This window comes from Bison bison, unplaced genomic scaffold (genome assembly GCF_000754665.1).
Source record: "Bison bison bison isolate TAMUID 2011002044 unplaced genomic scaffold, Bison_UMD1.0 scf7180017864466, whole genome shotgun sequence".
In the NCBI taxonomy this organism is placed as follows: domain Eukaryota; kingdom Metazoa; phylum Chordata; class Mammalia; order Artiodactyla; family Bovidae; genus Bison; species Bison bison.
In genome coordinates this window covers 7,524,343-7,536,255 of record NW_011495027.1, presented here as the reverse complement: position 1 = coordinate 7,536,255, position 11,913 = coordinate 7,524,343, and the positions used below count along the sequence as shown (strand labels likewise).

The following is an 11,913-nucleotide window of genomic DNA, read 5'->3' as shown; positions in this document are numbered from 1 at the left end:
GGCCTTATCTGCCTCTGAAAAACATTTACTGTCCCCAGAGGCAAGACACAAGATGTTTATTTTCCCTGGAAAAAATCAATCCCAAGATAACCTTAAAAATGTATTCTGGAAGATTTGGAGATGACAAACACTGAGAACTCCCTTTCTCAAATAAGAGGTTTTTTCAGAAGGCTCCCAGGCAGGGACACAAAACAGAACACTCCCAAGGGACTGTGGATTAAGGAACAATAGGGGACAACCAGCTTTCTGATAGAAACACAAAAGGTCCCAAGGCTTTTTCTTTGAAAACTGAGATGTCCAGGGGCTCTTATTTCCTTCTAGTCAGTGGAGATAGCAGAGTCTGAGGAAACAAACTTCTCTGTAGTAATGCAAAGGCCTACTGTAAAATTTTTATCTGAGAAAGGCCTTCCATTTGGGAGAATTTGTCTCTCAGTGATAGATTCCTTTTAAGATGTAGCAAGGAGTCAAGAATCTTTCTTTACTATCTAAGCCACCAGGTCAGTATGGCAAGACTCACTGCAATGTCACACTTACTCAACCTGCCTTGTGCAATTCCATAAGTTTAAGGCTTTAGGTTGCATAAAATGAAAGTATCCTATTTTCATCCATTTGAAAGATTCAAACTCTGAACACCAGATTTACTTAAAATTAAGAAAGGGTATTTCACTTCACCAATGGTCCCGCCCTAGGATCACTGTCATGAATCATTGCCTTGAGCCACACTGACCTCCACAGGCTACATTCACTGTTCTTCCCTCTGCTTTCCCAGAAGACTAATAGATCATGGCATCTGGTCCCATCACTTCATGGCAAATAGATGCTGAAACAATGGAAACTGAAAAACTATTTTCTTGGGCTCCAAAATCACTGCAGATGGTGACTGCAGCCATGAAATTAAGATGCTTGTTCCTTGGAAGAAAAGCTCTGACAAACCTAGACAGCATATTAAGAAGAAAGACATTACTTTGCCAACAAAGACCTGTATAGTTAAAGTTATGGTTTCTAGTAGTCATGTATGGATATGAGAGTTGGACCATAAAGAAGGCTGAGCACTAAAGAATTGATGCTTGTGAACTGTGGTGTTGGAGAAGACTCTCGAAAGTCCCTTGGACTGCAGGGAGATCAAACCAGTTAATCTTAAAGGAAATCAATCCTGAATATTCATTGGAAGGACTGATGCTGAAGTTGAAACTCCAATACTTTGGCCACCTGATGGGAAGAGCTGACTCTGTAGAAAAGACCCTGATCCTGGGAAGATTGAAGGCAGGAGGAGAAGGGGACAACAGAGGATGAGATGGTTGAATGACATCACTTACTCAATGGACGTAAGTTTGAGCAAGCTCTGGGAGATGATGAAGGACAGGGAAGCCTGGTGTGCTGCAGTCCATGGGGTCGCAAAGAGCTGGACATGACTGACCAACTGAACAATAGTTCTCTCCTACTATTTTATGACATGTAATAAGTTACTATTTCAAGTTCCTTGAAGACTGGGGCAGAATCTTATTTACCTATATTCTCAGGATCTAGCCCAGTGTCTCTTTCTAAGGCTAGACTTAGGGCCTGGATATTATAGCAGCTTCCCTGTACCAATTCATCAATGGGGTGTTCAAACATCTTTGGAAAGTTAGTGAAATTAAACTTAAATATTATGCCTTTTCTCAGGGATGGTACAGAATATGGCTTGAAGAAAAGGCAAGGAGTCTGCTACTTTTCTTCTGGTCAGTTGAGATCCTGAGAACTGGCAAAAAGGGGAACTAGAGGCGCTCTTTGGCTACCCTGTTATCTCTCATACAGCTCCTGGCTTCTCTTAACAATGTTGTGAACAAATACTTAAAGAATAGCAGGGAGGCGGTCCTAAGAAGGTGGAGGAATAGGACGGGGAGACCACTTTCTCCCCCACAAATTCATCCAAAGAACATTCGAAGGCTGAGTAAATTCCACAAAACAACTGAATGCTGGCAGAGGATATCAGGCACTTAGAAAAGCAGCCCATTGTCTTTGAAAGGAGGTAGGAAAAAATATAAAAGACAAAAAGACAGACAAAAGAGGTAGGGATGGAAATCCGTCCCGGGAAGGGAGTCTTAAAAAAGAGAGAAGTTTCCAAACACCAGGAAACACTATCACTGGCAAGTCTGTGGCGAGCCTTGGAACCTCAGAAGGCAACATAATCAGGAGGAAAAATAAATAAATAATTAAAACCCACAGATTATGCGCCCAATGGTAACTCCCAGCGGAGAAGCAGCACAGACTCCTGCATCCACCACTAGCAAGCAGGGGCTGGGCAGGGAGGCCCGGGCTGCACTGCTTAGATTAAGGACCAGGTCTGAATGCCCCAAGGGCAATCTGAGGGAACTAACTTGAGATAGCAAACCAGACTGTGGGATAGCTATCCAGGGAAAAGCCCTAACCTAAGACACCGCCAGACCCGCCAGACCCGCTCACAGAACAAAGGACTGAACAGAGCTAGCCGGCTGCGGGCCGGCCCACCCCTGCCGGAGACAGGCAGGCGAGGACAGCCAGAGCTGGAAGGGGGCAATTGTGGCCTCAGAGAGCCATCATCTACCAAACTGCAAGCAGATTTTGTTGCTAACCAAGACTTCTTGGTATTCTGGACGGTCGACATCTGCCTGAGAAGGTGTGCTGGTTGTACACCCAGAAAACCAAACAGCAAGGATGGGGGAGGTGATAAGTCACAGCGACCACGCTCACCAAGCACCTGGTCACCTGAGCTCCTCGCAGCTGGGAAGGGCACAAAACGCAGGCCCAACCGAGTCTGCGCCTCTGAGGACTACCCAAGTACCTGAACCTGAGCGGCTTAGACCTGGGAAGTGCATACAACCCAGGGCCGGCCTCAGACAGTTCCTGGTAGAGCAACCTAGAGCCTAAGCAGTGTAGACAGGGAAAGCACACACGCCATGAGTGGGGGCAAACCCAGTGTGGCCGAGACACTGCGAGCAAATGCCAGTGTTATTTGTTTGCAATGTTCTTCCCTCCCCACGGTACCACTGAACAACTGAGCCTAAAAAAGTGTCCACCACCGCCCCCTTGTGTCAGGGCGGAAATTAGACACTGAAGAGACCAGCAAACAGAAGAAGCTAAAACAGAGGGAACAGTCTTGGAAGTGACAGGTACAATAGATTAAAACCCTGTAGTTAGCACCGAAAAATGGCAACCTACTCCAGTATTCTTGCCTGGGAAATTCCATGGATGGAGGAGCCTAGTAGGCTACAGTCCATGGGGTCGCAAAGAGTTGGACACGACTGAGCGATTTTACTCACTCACATAGGAAGGGGCCTATAGATCTTGAGAAGTATAAGCTGGATCAAGGAACTATCTGAAAATGAACTGACTCCACACTGTCCACAGCAACACCAGAGGAAGTTCTAGATATATTTTTACTATTATCATTCTTTAAATTAAAAGGAATTTTTTTAAAGTCCTCTATTACTCCTTTGATTTTCATTTTTATAACCTACTATTACTTTGCAAAAAAAAAGACCCTATTTTTTCAAGCAAACTTCATATATATAATTTTTGTGACTTTGTTTTTTTCTTTAACATTGTATTTTTGAGAATCCAACCTCTACTCTAGATTTTTAATCTTTGCTTTTTGGTATTTGTACCAAAAATTTTGTACCTTTAAGAACCCAATCTTCAGTACCCATTTTTACTTGGGAGCAAGATTACTGGCTTGACTGCTCACTCCCCCTTTGGACTCTCTTTTTTCTCCACTGGGTCGCTTCTATCTCCTCCCTCCCCCTTCTCTTCTCTACCCAACTCTGTGAATCTCTTTGTGTATTCTGGACTGTGGAGAACACTTAGGGACCTGATTACTGGCTGGATCTGTCTCTCTCCTTTTGATTCCCCCCCTTTATCATCCTGGCCACCTCTGTATCCTTCCTCCCTCTTCTCTTCTCTGTGTAACTCCATGAACATCTCTGAGGGATCCAGATTGTGAAGAGCACATATGGAAGTGATTACTGGCTAGCTTGCTCTCGCCTCTTTTGATTCCCCCTCTTCTCTTCCTGGTCACCTCTATCTCCCTCCTCCCTCTTCTCCATGTAACTCTGTGAACCTCTCTGGGTGTCCTTCACTGTGGAGAAGCTTTTTATCTTTAACCTAGATGAGATGTTTTATCATCGGTGCTGTATAGATAGAGAAGTCTTGAGGCTATATATAGAAAACTATGAAACACTGAAGAAAGAAATCAAAGAGGACAGTAATAGATGGAGACATACACCGTGTTCATGGATTGGAAGAATCAATATAGTGAAAATGAGTATACTACCCAAAGCAATCTATAAATTCAATGCAATCCCTATCAAGCTACCAATGGTATTTTTCACAGAGCTAGAACAAATAATTTCACAATTTGTATGGAAATATAAAAAACCTTGAATAGCCAAAGCAATCTTGAGAAAGGAATGGAACTGGAGCAATCAACATGCCTGATTTCAGGCTCTACTACAAAGCCATAGTCATCAAGACAGTATGGTACTGGCACAAAGACAGAAATATAGATCAATGGAACAAAACAGAAAGCTCAGAGATAAATCCATGCACCTATGGATACCTTTTCTTTGACAAAGGAGGCAAGAATAAACCATGGAGAAAAGACAATCTTTTTAACAAGTGGTGCTGGAAAAACTGGTCAACCACTTGTAAAAGAATGAAACTAGAATACTTTCTAACACCATATACAAAAATAAACTCAAAATGGATTAAAGATCTAAATGTAAGACCAGAAACTATAAAACTCCTAGAGGAGAACATAGGCAAAACACTCTCCGACAGAAATCACAACAGGATCCTCTATGACCCGCCTCCCAGAATATTGGAAATAAAAGTAAAAATAAACAAATGGGACCTAATTAAAATTAAAAGCTTTTGCACAACAAAGGAAAATATAAGCAAGGTGAAAAGACAGCTTTCAGAATGGGAGAAAATAATAGCAAATGAAGCAACTGACAAAGAATTAATCTCAAAAATATACAAACAGCTACTGCAGCTCAATTCCAGAAAAATAAACGACCCAATCAAAAAATGGGCCAAAAAACTGAACAGACATTCCTCCAAAGAAGACATACAGATGGCTAACAAACACATGAAAAGATGCTCAACATCACTCATTATCAGAGAAACGCAAATCAAAACCACAATGAGGTACCACCTCACGCCAGTCAGAATGGCTGCTATCTTAAAGTCCACAAGCAATAAATGCTGGAGAGGGTGTGGAGAAAAGCGAACCCTCTTACACTGTTGGTGGGAATACAAACTAGTACAGCCACTATGGAGAACAGTGTGGAGATTCCTTAAGAAACTGGAAATAGAACTGCCATAGGACCCAGCAATCCCACTGCTGGGCATACATACCGAGGAAACCAGAGTTGAAAAAGCCACATGTACCCCAATGTTCATCGCAGCACTGTTTATAATAGCCAGGACATAGAAGCAACCTAGATGTCCATCAGCAGACGAATGGATAAGAAAGCTGTGGTACATACTCACAATGGAATATTACTCAGCCATTAAAAAGAATACATTTGAATCAGTTCTAATGAGGTGGATGAAACTGGAGCCTATTATACAGAATGAATAAGTCAGAAAGAAAAACACCAATATAGTATAATAACACATATATATGAAATTTAGAAAGATGGTAACGATAACCCTGCATGCGAGACAGCAAATGAGATACAGATATATAGAACAGTCTTTTGGACTCTTTAGGAGAGGGCGAGGGTGGGATGATTTGGGAGAATGGCATTGAAACATGTACATTATCATATGCGAAACGAATCACCAGTCCAGGTTTGATGCATGATACAGGATGCTTGGGGCTGGTGCACTGGGATGACCCAGAGGGATGGGATGGGGAGGGAGGTGGGACGGGGGTTCAGGATGGGGAATACATGTACACCCGTGGCGGATTCATGTCAATGTATGACAAAACCAATACAATAATGTAAAGTAATTAGCCGCCGATTAAAATAAATATATATTTAAAAAAAGATAAAGAATAGCAGGCTGAAGTGGCATCAAATCATTAGCCTGCCCAGAGTGACAAGTTAATAGCCCACCTAGGGTGCTCCCATGTCTCAGTCCTGCCTTTGCCCTCATCATAAATACTAAGTAATTATCGAGTGAACCAATAATACCAGATCAGGTTTCCCCACCCAGTTAAGCACCAAGGGTATGGAGGAGCAGGTCTGGCTCTATAAAAGATATGTGCACACAGCTCGAGTACAGACAGTGGGCCTGGAAGGGTGATAAGCAAAGCAGTGGAGACAGGGCCTCGGGCATTTTCATCAGCTCTTGACAGGTGCAGAGATTCAGAAGCAGAGGCTAAGCCTTTACCCTTCAGAAAGAAAGGAGAAAAAATTCATATTTGCCAACTTACTCACCAAACATGACATCTCACAAATCTGAATAGAGAAGTGCTGTCAAATTCAGCCTGACTGGCTGCATTATAATGACAGTGAGTCAATTTGAATCAGTGATGGATCGCTGGATAAATGCCACAGCATTCTTAAATGACCTTAATATCTTATCAAATTATGACTTCACAATTCTTCTTTTTTTTACAAATTAACAGTATAAGCCAACGAGAAAACGTGTGGGCCAGAGGAAGTATCAAGTTACCACCTAACAAGGATAATGTGTACCAAGTCATTCTGTGTCCACTTGATGCCCAGTTCACCTTCCCCCAAGACCACAGACTCTGGGAAGGTAAGGACGTTGCCCAGGGCCTGCCACATATTAGGTGCTCTCTAATTATTGTAGTTCCAGAATCCTGCATGCTATGATCAAGCTGACAATATTCATGTCCTGGGATGGTTTCAGTCTCATAAAACCAGTAACTTCTGACCATGATCACTGTAAAAAATGCTATATCTGCACTACCATACTGTCAACCCAATGACAAAAATAAATTGCCATGCACTGCAAATCAGACTCATGTTAAGATCAAGCTAATTTCTGACCACAAAATACAAAAGTGTAATGTTCACCAAGTACTGAATGACCACTAAACATTAAACACAGAAGATGTTTAAAGTGAACACTGCTACTCACTCACCCCCCAAAACAAGTAGTGGTTCCATTCCTGGTGCTTCTTCAGCATTGAGGGAGTGCTCAGTGTTGTACTGCTGCTGTTAAACTGCATCACCAAGAGCTGGTCAGATGCCTTCCTGCCTCTCACTATGAGCTCTTAGAAGAGTTCACATGCAAGACAGGGGCTAACACACAAGATTCTCAGTAATTGTCTGCCGAATGGAGAAAGGTGGTGGGAGGTGGAAAGGAGAAGGCTCCCATATAATGTGCTTTTAGTGAGGTAGGTATTATGGTCTCCACACTAATGGTGGGAAAGGTGAGAATGAGAAGAACGAAGAAGCTTGCTCAGGCTCAAGCTCACAAAGCAAAGCCAGAATTCACACCAGCTCTGACTAAGAGCCATCTGCTATACCGCCTCCCCAGTGAGCTATGTTAAAAGGAGTTTTATATAGAATGTGATAATGCTTAAAGAAAAAAAAACAAAAAAAACCTACAATCTATCTTAGAGAAACTGAAAGACACAATCTAAAAATCATATCTGTAAAGTTTTCCTGTTCATTACTCAGTATTCCATCCAGTGAAACAGAATCACCAACTGCTCCCTCCATCCTGCTTGCCTCTATTAAGTAATTAAGATCAGCATGACAGCCAGCCAGAGCAGGCACGTACATCCTGCTGCCACAGCCTCTTATAGAGAAACATGCACTCATCCCTGTAATGACAAGAGGAGTAACCCAAGTTTCATCTGTATTTAAATGATGTTTTACATGGCTTTTCTTCCTGGTCTTCCTATTAAAATGAGGTGGCTCAGTAGTAAATAATCTGCCTGCCAATGCAGGAGACATAAGAGACGTGGGTTCAATCCCTGGGTGGGGAAGATCTCCTGGAAGAGGCAATGTCAACCCACTCTAGTATTCTTGCCTGGAAAATCCCAAGGATAGAGGAGTCCAGAGGGCTACAGGCCATGGGGTCACAAAGAGTTGGACACGACTTAGCAACTAAAACAACAAAATAAATTTATGCCATAACATCTAAATATGACCTTTCTGAATGACTTAATAAAGAAGTACTGCATGTCTTAATCTGTTAGTTGCTTTGTTAGGCCTAGTGCTTACCTGACACCCTTACGAGGAAGGGAGTGTAGCAGAATGGTTAAGATCAAGTGCTGTGTCATTTGCCACCTGCTTGATCTAAATAAACTAAGTATCAGTTTTCTCATCTGCAAAATAATGATGACAATAAGAATTAAATGTTTTAAGAATTAAATAAGGTAACTATAAAAATCAAATGCTTAGCATAGCAGGAGGTTCGAAGTAAATGCTCAAAAATGGTAATTTACTAACTAATAGGTATATCTAAAATGAATTCTTTAAAGGTTGCCTTTAAAGCATTACCATCGGGTAAAGAGAAACCAGACTGGATGTTAGGGATTTTGGTTCTCCACCCAAGTTAGTGATTTCCATGCCAGATTTTACAATGTATCACATGACTTCAGTTACTACAAAGTGTTGTGAAATATAAATATAAATGTAACTTACCTGAATTATTTAATATATGACACATAGGGAAGACCAGGTATTGTGAAGCCAAAACAACACAGGGTGATGCAACATTTTTAAAAAGTTAACCTGTCCAAGTAACCTCCACTTTTATGCCTATCTTTCCAATGAAGGTTCATGCTGCAGACAAGTCAGATACAGCTAATGTGACCCAAGGCCATGTTTTAAAGTCTATAAACACAGATGCACACCAATGTGAATATATTTTATGCCACAAAACTATACACTTTAAAATGGTTAAAACTGTACATTTTATGTTATACATATTTTACCACAAAAAAATCTCTCATGTAAAGAAAGTGAAGTCGCTCAGTCGTGTCTGACTCTTTGCGATCCCATGGACTGGACCCCGTGGGACTGTAGCCTACCAGGCTCCTCCCTCCATGGGATTCTCCAGGCAAGAATACTGGAGTGGGTTGCTATTTCCTTCTCCAGGGAATCTTCCTGACCCAGGGAATGAACCTGGGTCTCCTGCATTGCAGGCTGACGCTTTAATCTCTGAGCCACCAGGGAAGCCCCTCTCATGTGAAACAGGAAAACTATTCTGCTTCATTTTTTTTTTCTTCTTGGCCATGCCTCACAGCTTGCTGGATCTTAGTTCCCAGAACAGGGATTGAACCTACACCTCTGGCTATGGAAGCATGGGGTCCTAACTACTAGACCACCAGGGAATTCCCCTACTGCTTTAAAATGAGCATAAATGGATTACACAAATCAAATACATAGCAGGCCCCCATGTACTAGAAAACATAACACATAAAAATATACTGTGTCAACTTTGCTTTGTCCATAATTCACAAATTATTATAACACTATTTAATTATGAATTTTTTGGTTACTTCTAATTGGAAGGATTTGAGTGGGGGAGATATGATCTCACTAATTTGTCCAGAAAAGGCATGGGTTTCTTTTATACTAGATAAACAGCCATATAAGAAGCTAAGACATTCAAAAATCTTCTAGTGACTAGTTAGGTAAACACACACATATGAGATCTTTTTATTTTTCTCCTAAAAGAAATGAAGAACCCACATGTTTATAAAATCATTAATAACTTACAATGAATTTGGAAAGTATTTGATCCTCCTGTTAATCTTCTTTTATTAATAGGTCAGTTCAGCAAAAAGCATCTAGGATAGCCTTATAGGGTGTGAGGCAGGGTGGAGGGAGAGGCTGGTGCTAAGGTGGAGAGACTGCCTGTGTGTGTGTTTGTGTGCGGAAGTGGTGAGAGAAGATTCACCATAATCCTTTGCCTAGTGATACCAGACATACTTATTGGGCTCTTAAGAGTGGTCAATCAATCAATCCTTGAGGCTTTCATAGTAACACACAATTTTGTAGGACTGCCTCGTTACTTCCTTGGTCTCTGCATTATGTGTGGCAGAAATGTCCATTCCAGGCCTGAGAGAATAAAGGTAATGGTCAATATCAAATGAGAGCCAATTTAAAATAAGAAATAGCTGCTCTGCCTCTCTACAGGGCTATATTGAAGAAGGATGAGGGGAATGTAGTAATGAGATTGAGTGTTTAAATGAAGGAACGTCACCATCACCATGGCATAAGGGAAGAATCAAGACTCTGAGGCATCATGCCCTAACAGAAAGAATCCCTGACTAGGTATGGGAAAACCCAATTTCTACTCTTTACTTTATATCTAACTGATCATATGTTAGACAAGTCATCTCACCTCATCTGACCTGACTGCCCTCACTTGTCATGTTACAGAGAGCCAAACGACAGACCCTCCACTCTCAGCATTCCATCATCCTGTGAGCTGACTAACCAAAGCTGGAGCTAAGTGAGACCTAATCTGAAAAGACCACTTTGGAGTGATGAGAGTCGAGCAGCGCTTTAAGAGAAGAAAGCGATATGGCCAGGAAACGATTAACCTGAAGGTAAATGCTGTGTTTTCTTAGAAAGAGAGTACACTGAATGGTAGGCAATTAGAAACTAATAAATTGGTCTTGCCAAAATGAGAGGAAAAGTGGGTCATCGCAAGAAAGGAAGGTCATCAGGTCAAGCATATGATGAAAGCATTGATTTTAATTGAGCTAGAAAGGTAAGTGGGAACCATGGAAGGGTCCTAACACCACCATCCCTTAGGCAGCAGAGTTTGCCAGGATTCAGTCCCTGGCAGTAGCTTCTCTGTGCATGCATATGCTCTCCTGGGGGGGACATCCTCTATTAAGAATCATCCACATCTCCCCGCAGATGAATCCCAAACACTACACGACAAGTCCAGCTCCCTAATCCTAAGCCACAGAATCACCTCCCCATTATCTTCCTGGCTACACACTGAGATGTGTGGAAAATCCAAACTTAGCATGTCCCAAACTGAACCTGTCACTTCTTCTCAACACCCACATCAAACCTGCTCTTCCTGAGTGCCTGGATATTGGAAGCAACATTAACACTGATAGCTGAAGGTTGATGGCAACATCAAGAACGCTCATACCTAACCCCAAAGCTTCTTTTCCTCTATTCTCTGAAATCAATTGGTTCTTTTCTTAAACTATTCCCTTCTGCATCCCTGCTACCACTGCCTTGGATGAAGCCTGCCTCATCTTTGGGGAAGACAGCTGGAGAGGCCTCCTTTCTTGACTTCCTTAGTTCCAATTCCATACTGTAGCTAGAGACCTCTTTTTAAAACGTATCATCTCCTGATTTGGTTATTTGTTATTATAATGTCTCAGGGTGGTGGGACGGAAGCTGGCAATGGAACAGCATGGAAAGGAGAGCTATCCAGTCCCTTTTGTGGTTTTATTAGCTCTTGCTATTTCCTTCCCCAAAGGCTGGGCAGACTGGACCTTATTCTGTGATCACCAGTCACTTGAGAACAGGTGTTGCTCTGTGAATGTTCTGGAGCTGCTTTAGGTGACTGCAAACTGCCCACGTTTTATTTATTCATATCTTTTGTTCCCCTAACCCTCCACTCCACCCACAAGTGAGAGTAGGAGGTTGGGGCTGGTTTTCTCTGCTCACAGTGGAAAATGTACACTGGAACAATTCCTAGGCCTGCCTCCACCGCCATCTGCAGGGGCTAAAGCAAACCACTCACTTAGTCCAGGCCACCATGTCCTAGGCTTTGAAATAGGGCCAATCTAAGTTGGCTTAAAGCTCAACATTCAGAAAACGAAGATCATGGCATCCGGTCCCACCACTTCATGGGAAATAGATGGGGAAACAGTGGAAACAGTGTCAGACTTTATTTTTTTGGGCTCCAAAATCACTACAGATGGTGACTGCAGCCATGAAATTAAAAGACGCTTGCTCCTTGGAAGGAAAGTTATGACCAACCTAG

General features: G+C 42.2%; 1 protein-coding gene across 3 annotated transcripts in view; it reads right to left on the bottom strand.

Moving 5' to 3' along the window:
• Positions 1-11,913, bottom strand: part of LRRC8B (leucine rich repeat containing 8 family, member B) — a 73,815-nt gene that overhangs the window by 24,662 nt on the left and 37,240 nt on the right. For 2 of the 3 annotated variants that reach the window (XM_010860375.1, XM_010860377.1), the window contains exon 1: positions 8,169-8,863. The exons of the other annotated variant lie outside the window; for it this stretch is intronic. The gene's annotated coding sequence lies outside the window, so the exon portion shown is untranslated. Of the gene's footprint in view, positions 1-8,168; positions 8,864-11,913 lie in introns of those variants that run through there. 3 annotated transcript variants of the gene reach the window in all.